At 31.9% G+C, this 11,862-nt stretch overlaps 1 pseudogene; it reads right to left on the bottom strand.

Moving 5' to 3' along the window:
• Positions 1-3,229: 3,229 nt before the first annotated feature.
• On the bottom strand, positions 3,230-6,508 carry LOC134719807 (DNA oxidative demethylase ALKBH2-like; annotated as a pseudogene).
• Positions 6,509-11,862: the final 5,354 nt, after the last annotated feature.

Here is an 11,862-nt window from a genome sequence, read left to right as displayed (position 1 = left end):
CCCATTCCGCCCTATCAAATGCTTTTTGTTGATCCAAAAATAATATTGCACCCTCCTCGTCTTCTAATTCACAAAAATCTATAACATCTTGTAGTAATCTATTGCCTTGAAAAATGTTGCGCCCTTTGACAAACCCTTTTTGATCGAAATCAATTATTTGCGGTAATACATTTTTTAATCTTTCCGCGAGTACTTTGGAAATAATTTTATAGTCCGTGTTCAAGAGCGTTATAGGACGCCAATTTTTTATGTCTTCTCTCTCCCCAGACTTAAACATAAGCGTGATCATACCTCTATATTGAGATTCACAGAGCAAATTGTTGTCAAAGATATCCTTAATAACCGCCACGAAGTCTTCCTTTATCAAATACCAATATATTTTGTAAAATTCATTTACAATTCCGTCTTCCCCAGGGGATTTATCAGGTTTCAAGATTGTAATGGCCTTACTTATTTCATCCAAAGTTATTTCCATTTCACACATTTTTTTATTTTCTTCGGTTAGTTTATGATCTATATTCTGTAATAAATTTTCTGCCGCCTCCCTATCCCACCCCTCGGACGTAAATAATTTTTTGTAGAAAGATACTTGTTCTTCTAAAATAGATTCTATATCATCTTTATACTTTCCGTCTGCACCTTTTATTCTAGACCATAATTTTTCCGCGCCCCTCTTTTTTTCTAGATTAAAGAAGTACCCTGTAGATTTTTCGCCTTTCTCGTACCAATTAACCTTCGACCTAATTCTTACTGCCTCGGCTTTTTTGTCATAATAGTCTTTTATTTTAACTTTTAAATCATTCAATTCGTTTTCATTATTTGTAAGATCGGATCCCGTAATTTTATCCAATTTTTTTTCCCACTCCCTTATTTGTTTTTCTGTAACGTTTAATTGCTTTGCCACTTCTATAGTAAGACTTTTGATTTTTATCTTAGTTTCCTCCCACCATTCAAGACTATTTGCGAACTTATTTTTTTTTAATTTCCAGTTTTCCCAAAAGCTTTCGAAAGTATTTCTAAATAAGTCTGATTGAATAACTGATGAGTTCATTTTCCACGTTCCGGGACCGCGTTCTGGTTCATTTGAAAATCCTAGCTTTGATTGGACAAAATGCTGTCACGGTGAGTGATTTGGTTGTGTTTGAAAAAACGTCTCGAAAATTATATCGTGATGGAAAGCAAGTGAAAAACTATGAATATTTGAACTAGATGTTATAAAGATTTATATTTTTATTAAAATAATTGTTACTCCAATTGGTCATTGCATCCATGAAAGCTGTTTATTCGGGACAATTATATAATTTTTAATGTAAACCTTGTTGTACGAACGTACATGACTTTCATGAACGCACCTACGCATGTGAGATTTCCGCGGGGTTTTGGAGAATGTAAACAGAAAGATATTACTTATAATTCCAATAGTTTTTAGCTTTGTTAATAATGAAATAGGTTTAATGTAAACAGTAGTAAATGTATATCAATTTTGTTTCAATATCCCCAGACTTAGTAAAAAAAATCTTGTAGTTACATTCAGATGGAGATTTTATTAAAGAGGTCCTGCATCATAAATTAAAGTCATTGTGCTTCTGAAGGTTATCAAAATGATAGTTTTAAACATATACTCTAAATTGAGAATGGTAATGGGAATGTGTCGAAGAGACAACAACCCGACCAAATAAAAAAACAACAGCAGAAGGTCACCAACAGGTCTTCAATCATGATGTAGCGAGAAATTCCCGCACCAGGAGGCGTTCTTCAGCTGGCCGCTAAACAAATATATACTAGTTCAGTGATAATGAACGCCATACTAATTTCCAAATTGTACACAAGAAACTAAAATTAAAATAATACAAGACTAACAAAGGCCAGAGGTTCCTGACTTGGGACAGGCGCAAAAATGCGGCGGGGTTAAACATGTTTGTGAGATCTCAACCCTCCCCCTATACCTCTAACCAATGTAGAAAAATAAACGCATAACAATACGCACATTAAAATTCAGTTCAAGAGAAGTCCGAGTCTGATGTCAGAAGATGTAACCAAAGAAAATAAACAAAATGACAATAATACATAAATAACAACAGACTACTAGCAGTTAACTGATATGCCAGCTCCAGACTTCAATTAAACTGACTGAAAGATTATGATTTCATCATATGAACATCAGGCACAATCCTTCCCATTAGGGGTTTAGTATAATACCATCATAACATATATGAGAAGAACATAACCCGTGTCATGCCAACAACTGTTTTTAGAATAAATGTCTTTAGTTCCGACGCAAAGACCTTATCAGTGACTCAATATTAACGCCAAAATATGCAATCTTTAATGACTTGACAACAGTATCGTAATTATATCCCTTCTTAATCAGTCTATTTAAAGGTATTGTAAGTTTCTGAGGTGAATACTGACACCTTTGTGCTTTATAAAGAATATTTCCATAAAAAATTGGATGTGAAATACCTGAACGTATTAAAAGTCTGCATGTTGAGCTATATTTACGAATGATGTATTTATACCGATGATAAAATTTAGTAAATGTTTTAACTAGTTTGTGATACCGAAAACCCTGGTGTTATAATTTTTCAGTAATACATAAATTTCTCTCGTTAAAATCTAAAACATTGTTACATACACGAGCGAATCGTACAAGTTGAGATATATAAACACCGTAAGATGATGACAAGGGAACGTCACTAAATTTAAATACGTCGGATATTTTTTTTAAAGATATTTCTTGTTTATCTTACATTGATCTTTTGATGTCGTTCATAAAGATCTTTGGGCATTTTATACATTTTTAACCTGCACTCCTTTGATCTTTGAGAGGAAGATTTTTGTTGTAATTTCTGTTTCAATTTAAGCCTACAATTATAAACTTGTACTATATAAAGTGCTGAAGTTAAAAAGAACCAATGCAATTAATTAAAACAAATAAAAACATGGTTGCTAATTTCCATCTATAATCAGAATATACTGCCGTTAATACCGAAAGGTCCAAATAAATATTTGATCAAATGAAATAATACAATGCACTCATCCTTTAGTACTATATTGTGCTGTAAGTAGTCCAACATATCCAATCAGTAATCTATTCATCACAACCGTGTTAATGAAAAAATGAAGGAGACTATTGGTTCGATTGTCAGACACTAGTTAAACAATTTGCCGTCTTTTCTAGGGCAAAATATATCTCATCCGGTTCAATCACAACTACAAGGATACCTTTACAGCCGGTTACAATGAGTGTAGGCAAATGTTATATCTTTGGTTTGGCTAGCTGAACAGTGAAAATTTAATCATTGTTAGGTAAGTAAACTATCCTCCTTTAAGAGAAGACTAGTCCGACAGATAACCAATCTATCTGTCTGTAGGACTATGTTTCTTCGAAAAGAGGTTAGTATGCCTTACCTAACAATGACTTCACGGTTCAGCTAGCAAGCAAGCTAACCAAAGATATTATCTTTAGCTACAAACTCATTGAAATCGGCTGTAAAATTTGCAATAGCTTAAAGATGTGCAGATCAGAAAATGACTTCTAGTACAGTGCCAATTTTAACTTTGAATGATCAATTGTAACACGACAGGTGCTACTCTGGGAGCAGGATCTACCGCATATTTTGTACACATGAGATCACACCAGTTTTGGCGGGGATCGTGATGTATACATGTCTAGTCAATGTTTAGAAGACCTCTTTGATTTTCGTTTTGGTCATTATGTTGTCGGTTATTGTTTTGACTTATAATTTTCAATAGTCCCCTGATTTAGACTTCAAAAGTATTAACCAACCCCAAACGTCAAACATAAAACAAAAATAAAGACATAAATTCATAAAATTGTGTTGAATGGAAAAAACAACTACATCGAAATCGTGAAGTTTTGAAGTCCGTATGGGTTCTTCAAGCGCCCATATAATAATAAAGAAATTGTATTATATTAAAGAAATATTAGTAAAATTACAAGGGTCATTAAAAAAACTTCCAATGTAATTGCATTATCTACAGAATTTTCAAAATGGAGTATCGGAAAGAGTGTCTTTCGACATGAAACTTAGCAAGAAATGTCCCGTTTAGCTAGTTGTGTCATTTTCCTGAACGTCATATTTATCCTAACGTTCATTAATCTTTTTCTTTGTGGTAATGAGTGATACCAAAACTTATTGGTTGGATTGTTCATCATAAGTAAACTTCCGTGTTGTAGCTCTACTGTAATTGAATCAATTTTTCGTTTAGCATGTTTGCCCCTGGAGTCTGCGTGTCTAAAAACAAAGTCACGTGGTTGTCCGAGTGACAGTGAGGCTATAGGATGTCCTGGTACCAAGTCCTCTTCATCGTCTCTGTGTTCTCCCATATGATCATGGCCATCTTTGTATCTGAGAAACAATATTGTAAAAAATGTTTTAGAAATAAACCCGACTTCGTTTTGAAATTCTGCAAAAATTAAATTAAAACTAAATTTTAGCTCGAGCCTGTAAAGTTGACCATACTGCATAGACGATTTTGGTTGTTCTCTTAAAAAGGTATTTTTTCTGTTCAGATCTTTTTGATGTCCCGAATTTTTTTTTTTAATTTGATTATCTAAGAAACGTGTCATTCGATTAAAATACTGATCACGTATCTATTTAATCCTTTTACTACTTGTTTAATTGTTATCTCTGTTCATTGTGTTAAACCAAATGCTCGCTTGTTTTATTTCCCGTTTTCATGCCTTGCTTACGAAGGTTACTGTCTGCATACTTTCCGGTCTGTAGGTATTTTATTTCGTTGTCGACGATATATCGTCGGTTATTTTTAGTAGAGAGCGGAACGGCATAGTATACAGTACACTTTGACACTTTGCAAACTAAAGAGCAATGTTAGGAACATGTACCTGTTGATGAGAACAAAGTTGAATTCATGTTTTGTTACTTCACTTATTTTATCACGGATTTCTTTTAGAAATGGTATCCATGGTCGTGCAGGAACAATTGTGCTTGAAAACTTGTATGATAAAAAACTTGTATGATAAACCAGAATCTCCATAAGCAACCTTAAATTAAATAGAAAACAAATTAAAAAATAAAATCATTATTTAAACAGTTTTAATAAACGTTTTCAAAACGCTTTCGTGAAGGAATATTTATCTAAATAAACAGAAGAAAAGAAAGGAAGATACAAATGAGGCATATAAAACACAAGTCCAATAAAAAACAGCCAACATCTTGGAGAAAAAGACCAAACAAATCGAAAAAAAGGAGCTCCGCAAAATCGTGAATGAATCATTATAAGTTGTATCTACAACAAAGGCTACGGATATCTGAATTTAGTCTTTCTAAAAAAAATACATCTTTATTAAGTGCCAATGTATAAGGAAACGCAACCCCTTCATGCATTTTCTTTTTCTTAAATGTCAGTTGGGTCTTCTTTGTAAGATAAAAAAAATCGTAATAATATGGGACACAGAACTTTTATAGCAATTTTCAGAGTTTTTTCCATTTCAGATTTTAAAGGTTACATATTTTTAATGCTTAAAAACACCCTTCATCTTAACTAAAACTTGAAATGTACACATTTGTGATAATTTGAATCATAATGGACCTTTAAAGCTCTACTAGGATATTAAGATATAATACAGAATTGGCAATTGTCCGTCTGCATTTGAATGTGAGCTAGTTAAAAGTTTCTGAACTAACTATAAAGGGGTCAAAGTAAGTTAATGAACTGGAATATGAGGTGTTTCGTTTCTATATGCGTTCAGCATATATAAAAGTCACACTCGTTCAAGTTAAATCAAGAGAGTAATGCATTGAACATATAGTCTGAAGTGTTAATGGAATGCCTTTTAAACAACCTTTTTTCTTATACATGTATGCAGGTCGTATGTATACAGAATAGAGAACAATGAAAAAATGACGGATAAAATAGGCACACCACATCTTCCTATATCTATTTATAATTTCAGAAACAATATTAAAGTAAGAATTATAATAATGAAAATGGCCTGAAACAATAACTGATTTTTTAAACTGGAACACGAACATGACGAATGTTTCATTGAAAAAAATCAATTATTGTTTTACCACAGTTTGTAAATTTAACTTTGAAAATGACAAAAGTAACTTATAGAATTATCTCCCATATCAGTGACATACCTGTTTTCGCGGAATATCATGCCATTTACCAAACACTTTCACCTTCGCTAACTGGCCTGTGTTGTATTCTAATAGTTCAGCACATTTGATTAGAAGTTCATCTGCCTCTTCCTTGCTATACAATACAATATAATCACAATCCAAATTCTCACCAGAAAGCTTTCGCCACTTCAATTTGTTTAGTTTCGCGAGTTTATTTTTATCTTCGCTTTCTCTTTCACTTTCGTCCCTCTTACGTTTTGTCCGCAGAACGAATGCATCCATAAAGATAAGATTGGGAATTTATGAACAATTATATCTAAACGATAAAAACACCTTATATAACTGTCATAAGCTACAGAAGCATGAAAAGGTGGAAATTGAAAGTAGAAACACGGTTGTTTCCCTTGAAATGTTTTCTTAGCGCGAAAATTTGATCTTGACAGTATACACGGGGCGCCGAATGGGACTCTTGTGGTTTTGTACAAAATTCAATTCTGTCATAACAAAATCATTTTTGTCTTACAAAACTATGTGCTACATACTTGCTTTGTGAGAACTTCAATTTTGTGATGACAAAATTCATTTGTGTAGACAAAATTCATTTTTGTAGACAAAATTCATTTTTGTAGACAAAATTCATTTTTGTAGACAAAATTCATATTTGTCATGACAAAGGTCAATTTTGTCTAAAAGGTATGCAAATATAAACATATTTGCATACAAAATTGACTTTTGTTACCTGATATGGAAATTAAATCACAAAAGTCAATTGTGTGAGATAAGATTCAATTTTGTGAGACAAAATTGACCTTTGTGAAACAAAATTAACTTTTGTGAGACAAAATTAACTTTTGTGAGACAAAATTGACTTTTGTGAGACAAAATTCAATTTTGTCATTTTTGTTGAGACAAAATTCAATTTTGTCATTTTTGTTGAGACAAAAGTCAATTTTGTCAATTTTGTTGAGACAAAAGTCAATTTTGTTAATTTTGTTGAGACAAAAGTCAATTTTGTCAATTTTGTTGAGACAAAATTCAATTTTGTCAATTTTGTAGAGACAAAAGTCAATTTTGTGACGACAAAATTCATTTTTGTGACGACAAAATTCAGTTTTGTAACAACAAAATTGGCTTTTATGAGACAAAATTGACTTTCGTGAGACAAAAGTCAATTTTGTCTCACCAAAGTCAATTTTGTCTCACCAAAGTCAATTTTGTGTAACAAAAGTCAATTTTGTGTAACAAAAGTCAATTTTGTGTAACAAAAGTCAATTTTGTGTAACAAAAGTCAATTTTGTGTAACAAAAGTCAATTTTGTGTAACAAAAGTCAATTTTGTGTAACAAAAGTCAATTTTGTGTAACAAAAGTCGATTTTGTATGCAAATTAGTTCACAGAAACCAAACTAAACTAATTTGAAAACAAAATTGACTTTTGTCGCTCAATTTTCAAATTAGTACAACAAAAGTCAAGTCTGTGTAACAAAATTGAATTTTGTCATGACAAAAGTGACTTTTGTCCGCCGATAGATAATTTTGTATGACAAAATTTTAAATTTCTAGTATGATACAAATTTTGTTAAACTGAACTCATTTTTGTTGAACAAAAGTCACTTTTGTCCGTACAAAATTGAATTTTGAGTACAAAACCACAAGAGTCCCATTCGGCGCCCCGTAGTATAGGTATCGAGCATTTTAAGTCTAGATTTTTTCGCACCAATTTGAAAGTCTGTACTGTGGTATTTATGGAACACCGTATTTGTCTTATGTAGCACTCTGATGTTACTTTATGTTGTTAAAATATTATTACTTGATAAAGTAAGAATTAAGTATGGTATACGGTCTTTAGTTCCAATGACTTTTTAGGAACTTGGATGTTCCATTTTTCTTTTTATAAATGTTTTACGTGTAATAACTATAAGCCATATGTAAAAGTCTAAATACTTATTTTTTCAATAGTCTTTGAGCACTTAAACTTTTCAATGATAAAGCTATGAAAAATTAAGAGAGAACATTTTCTCGCCAAAACTTCAACGGCTTATGATATCTCGAAAACAAGTACATTGACCTATACTTCTTTTGCTCTTTTTGGTTCCTTTGATAATCCCCTATCAATATACACTAGTATTATGAAAAGCTTGTTATTCTGAAACTGAGTAGGGAACCTCTTTAAGATAAGACTCCAAATTATAAGGCAAATTGTTTCTCAACTTCCTATATAAAAATTCACCAATATATTAAATAAGATGTTGAACAAACCTTTAAAAGGCAGATTTTACATCAACATTTAGATGACACAAATATATACGTCTCATATATATGTTTGCATTTTACTATAATTTAATTTTGGATGCAACCGTGAAGTCAACAAAGTTTTTTCATGGTTTACTCCTGTTTAAAATGGAATTTAGAATAAAATTACAAGAAATAACTGTTATTTTTTTCTGTCTATTCGAAATAACATTAAAAATGTGGTGCACACTGTTAAATAACCTGGTGTACACCACATGTTTTATGCTAATATTTCGAATAGATAATTAATTTTGTTTATTATTACTTTATATTTTGTTATTTACTGCACAGCTAGAACAGAGTTTTTGGGGGACGTATTGCATTGTATATTTAAGGAATAACTGCATATTAGAAAGTTTGCAGCACATTTATTAATGATAATGATAAATTTTATTTTAGATTTTATCTATGAATGTCCATTTTAAAGCAACCAAATGATGATTGTAGCCAAGTTTAATTCCAATGTGACCAGCAGTTTCAGAGAAGAAGAATACTCGACTACAACGACGACGACAGACAACAGACACCAGAGGCGGATTGAGGGGGGTCCCCCTTTTTCGGAAAAAAATTGTTTGCTTATATAGGGAATCACTGAAGCGTGACTGGAGCGGCCCCCCTCTAAGGCCAGTCAGTGGGCCCCCACTTATGAAAATTTCTAGATCCGCCACTAGACACCAATTGAACAGAATTGCTCATTGGACCCTTTATGTCAGGTTAGCTAAACAAAAAAGTAAATGTATTTTGACATTGACCTTAAATACTTTCTTTTAGAATGTTCATGTTTTGATCTTTGACAATGGTGCTTCTAATGCATTATCTTATGAAAAAATCTGTTTCTATTTTACCACAAATATTAAACTATTCAGCGTTGCCAATTAATGTGATTATATTTTATTTATATATAATATGAATATATAATAAATGCACGAACCTTATATTTGTGCTTTCGTTAGCCAGTTATCGTTTTCGGAGATTACATTTAAAAGTAACATAGGCTATTATTAATAGTTTTTATTACGGCATTCTACTCCTACGTCTTTAAATTTGTATAAGCGAGTGTAATGTTCCTAATTTCTTTTTCTAAATCATCAACACCAATATCAGTTTTATTCAATTGTGTCAATAACCTGGATAACGAATATTTCAATGCATTTGGGAAAAATTTCGGTTTTAACAAAACCTGGAAGAAGATATTGTTTATTTTTTGTAGATTATATTTTACATTTGTACCTCGACCTCGACAAACTCCAACATCACACTTGACTGTTTGACACGTGGTATACCGCATTTCAATTTCAGTAAGTTCTTGACAACTCAGAAAATCCAATATTTATCGTAGTTGTATGATTTAACAGTGTGAACTATCGAGGCAACAAGACAAATTTTCAAAAGCATTTGGAAGGGAGAAGATCAAAATTTAAACTATTCCAAATGGAATATTTATATTTCTAAATATATGAGACATTACTACAAAGACCCACACTTTTAGTATCATGAACTTAAAGTAATATTCCATTGATTCCAGAAAGCCCCTATGCATTTCTATACAATTTACTTGGGCTTGATACGGGTGATGTGTGACGTCACAAAAGTCACGTGATGACTGCTATAGTTGGATATGGATGTTGAAAGGACACGACTTGAAATTTTTATGTGAGGTAGACAATGTCAAATAGCATGTTGATTCAACATTGTTCATATGATCCAAATCTATCAGTTTTATTTTACCATTCACCATTTTAAAAATGTGCGGGCTTGATGTCGAAATCTGTCAAAGACCCTAAAGGTGAATAATACAGGTATGACAACAAACTAGCAAGGTCAGCAGCATGATTCAGTCTCTCTGCTATTGTAAGATTCAATGTATTTAGGTCTAACCCTATACCACCATATTCATAAACAACAGACACATCTCCAAAATAAGAATTGTATTCGTAACCGGCTTCACCTTTCTTATGTCGAAAGCAGTATCCTAAAACTTTAACTAGCGAGGGGTGGTCCAATTGATCACTCATTAGTAGATTTTTCAAAACAATGTTCAATCTAAAGTCTTGATCTCCTGCTCCTGGTTTAGGTCTCAACCTTTGAATGACCACCTTTTGACCTTCAAATGTACCAATGTCGACATGTTTTGACCAACCTCCTTCACTTCCGTTATACTTTAATATCTGTATTTCATTCATATTTGAACAGTTAAATCTGTATCTTTTGTTTATATTCCATGGCCGATCATAGCTATTACTTTTATTTTTATGCATTACGAAAGTTCTAGTTATCGTAATTGGAATTGCTTTGAACCTTCTGTGAATATTGAAATCAAAATTTAGATACACGAATGAAGTTTGTTGAAAGATTAAAATGACAACAGCGGTCATACAGATACTTTTCACCTTTAAAGGCGTAAACATGACAGATTTCAGTATTTCCCGAAAATCCCCTGGCTTCAAATGTTAGTTGATATAATTATAGCCTGAAAATATAAAAGTAGAAATTCTAATTGTGAATTGCAATAATCAGCTGTGGGTAAAAAGCCATGTAGCTTATAACGAATATAGGGTTGTTCACTTTTATAAACGTCTATTCATCGTGAAAAAGCTAATGAAAAGGTAAATAGGTGTATATGTTACAGTGAATTTGTATAATCAGTGATGATGTAATATCCCTGAATTTTTCAGTGATTATGTAGAATCACTGGCCAGTTTAGGGATTATATATAATCACTAAAATTTTAAGGGATTATGTATAATCCCTAGAAAAAACGTCAGGGATTATACATAATAACTAAAATGATGAAATAGTTTTATTTATTAAGAAAATTAAAAATTTTGAATAATTTATGCTATAAAATCATATTAAAACAGCATTACACTGTAGACATAAATTGTAAAATGTTAAGCACAAAATATCAAAATGATTACCCTATTTAATTAAGAAATGTTAGGCACAATACATTAAAATAATATGCTTCACATCTGTTTTTACCACAATATCCACATTTAAGAAAACATTTTCCTTCACATATCGAATCAGATTGTATTACCCGCCTAAGAGAAATAAAGTGTTCAGTAAAAACATCTGAAGGTACCCCCCGAAAAAAGGGAATTAGCAATCTCGAACTGGTTCGAGCAAGATACCATTGTTGTTGAGCATTTCAACTTTAGTCGTAAAAGCAAGACATTAGCGATCTTACATTCTGTCGGCGGCGTCGTCGGTGGCGTCCACAAATATTCACTCTGCGGTTAAAGTATTTGAAAATTTAATAACTTTCTTGAATTGTACAAAAACAAAATGTACCTAACTTTGATAGAAGCTTGTTTATGATCATGAGATAGTATCCAGAAGTAAATTTTGTTAGAATAAAATTCCAATTTTTCTATATTCAAATTATAAATGGACTTAGTTTTTCTGCCAAGAAACATTACATTCACTTTGTGGTTACTTTTTTTTTAAATTTTGATA

This window comes from Mytilus trossulus, chromosome 1 (assembly GCF_036588685.1).
Source record: "Mytilus trossulus isolate FHL-02 chromosome 1, PNRI_Mtr1.1.1.hap1, whole genome shotgun sequence".
Classification (NCBI taxonomy): Eukaryota; Metazoa; Mollusca; class Bivalvia; order Mytilida; family Mytilidae; genus Mytilus; species Mytilus trossulus.
This window is presented reverse-complemented; position numbering and strand designations above follow the sequence as displayed.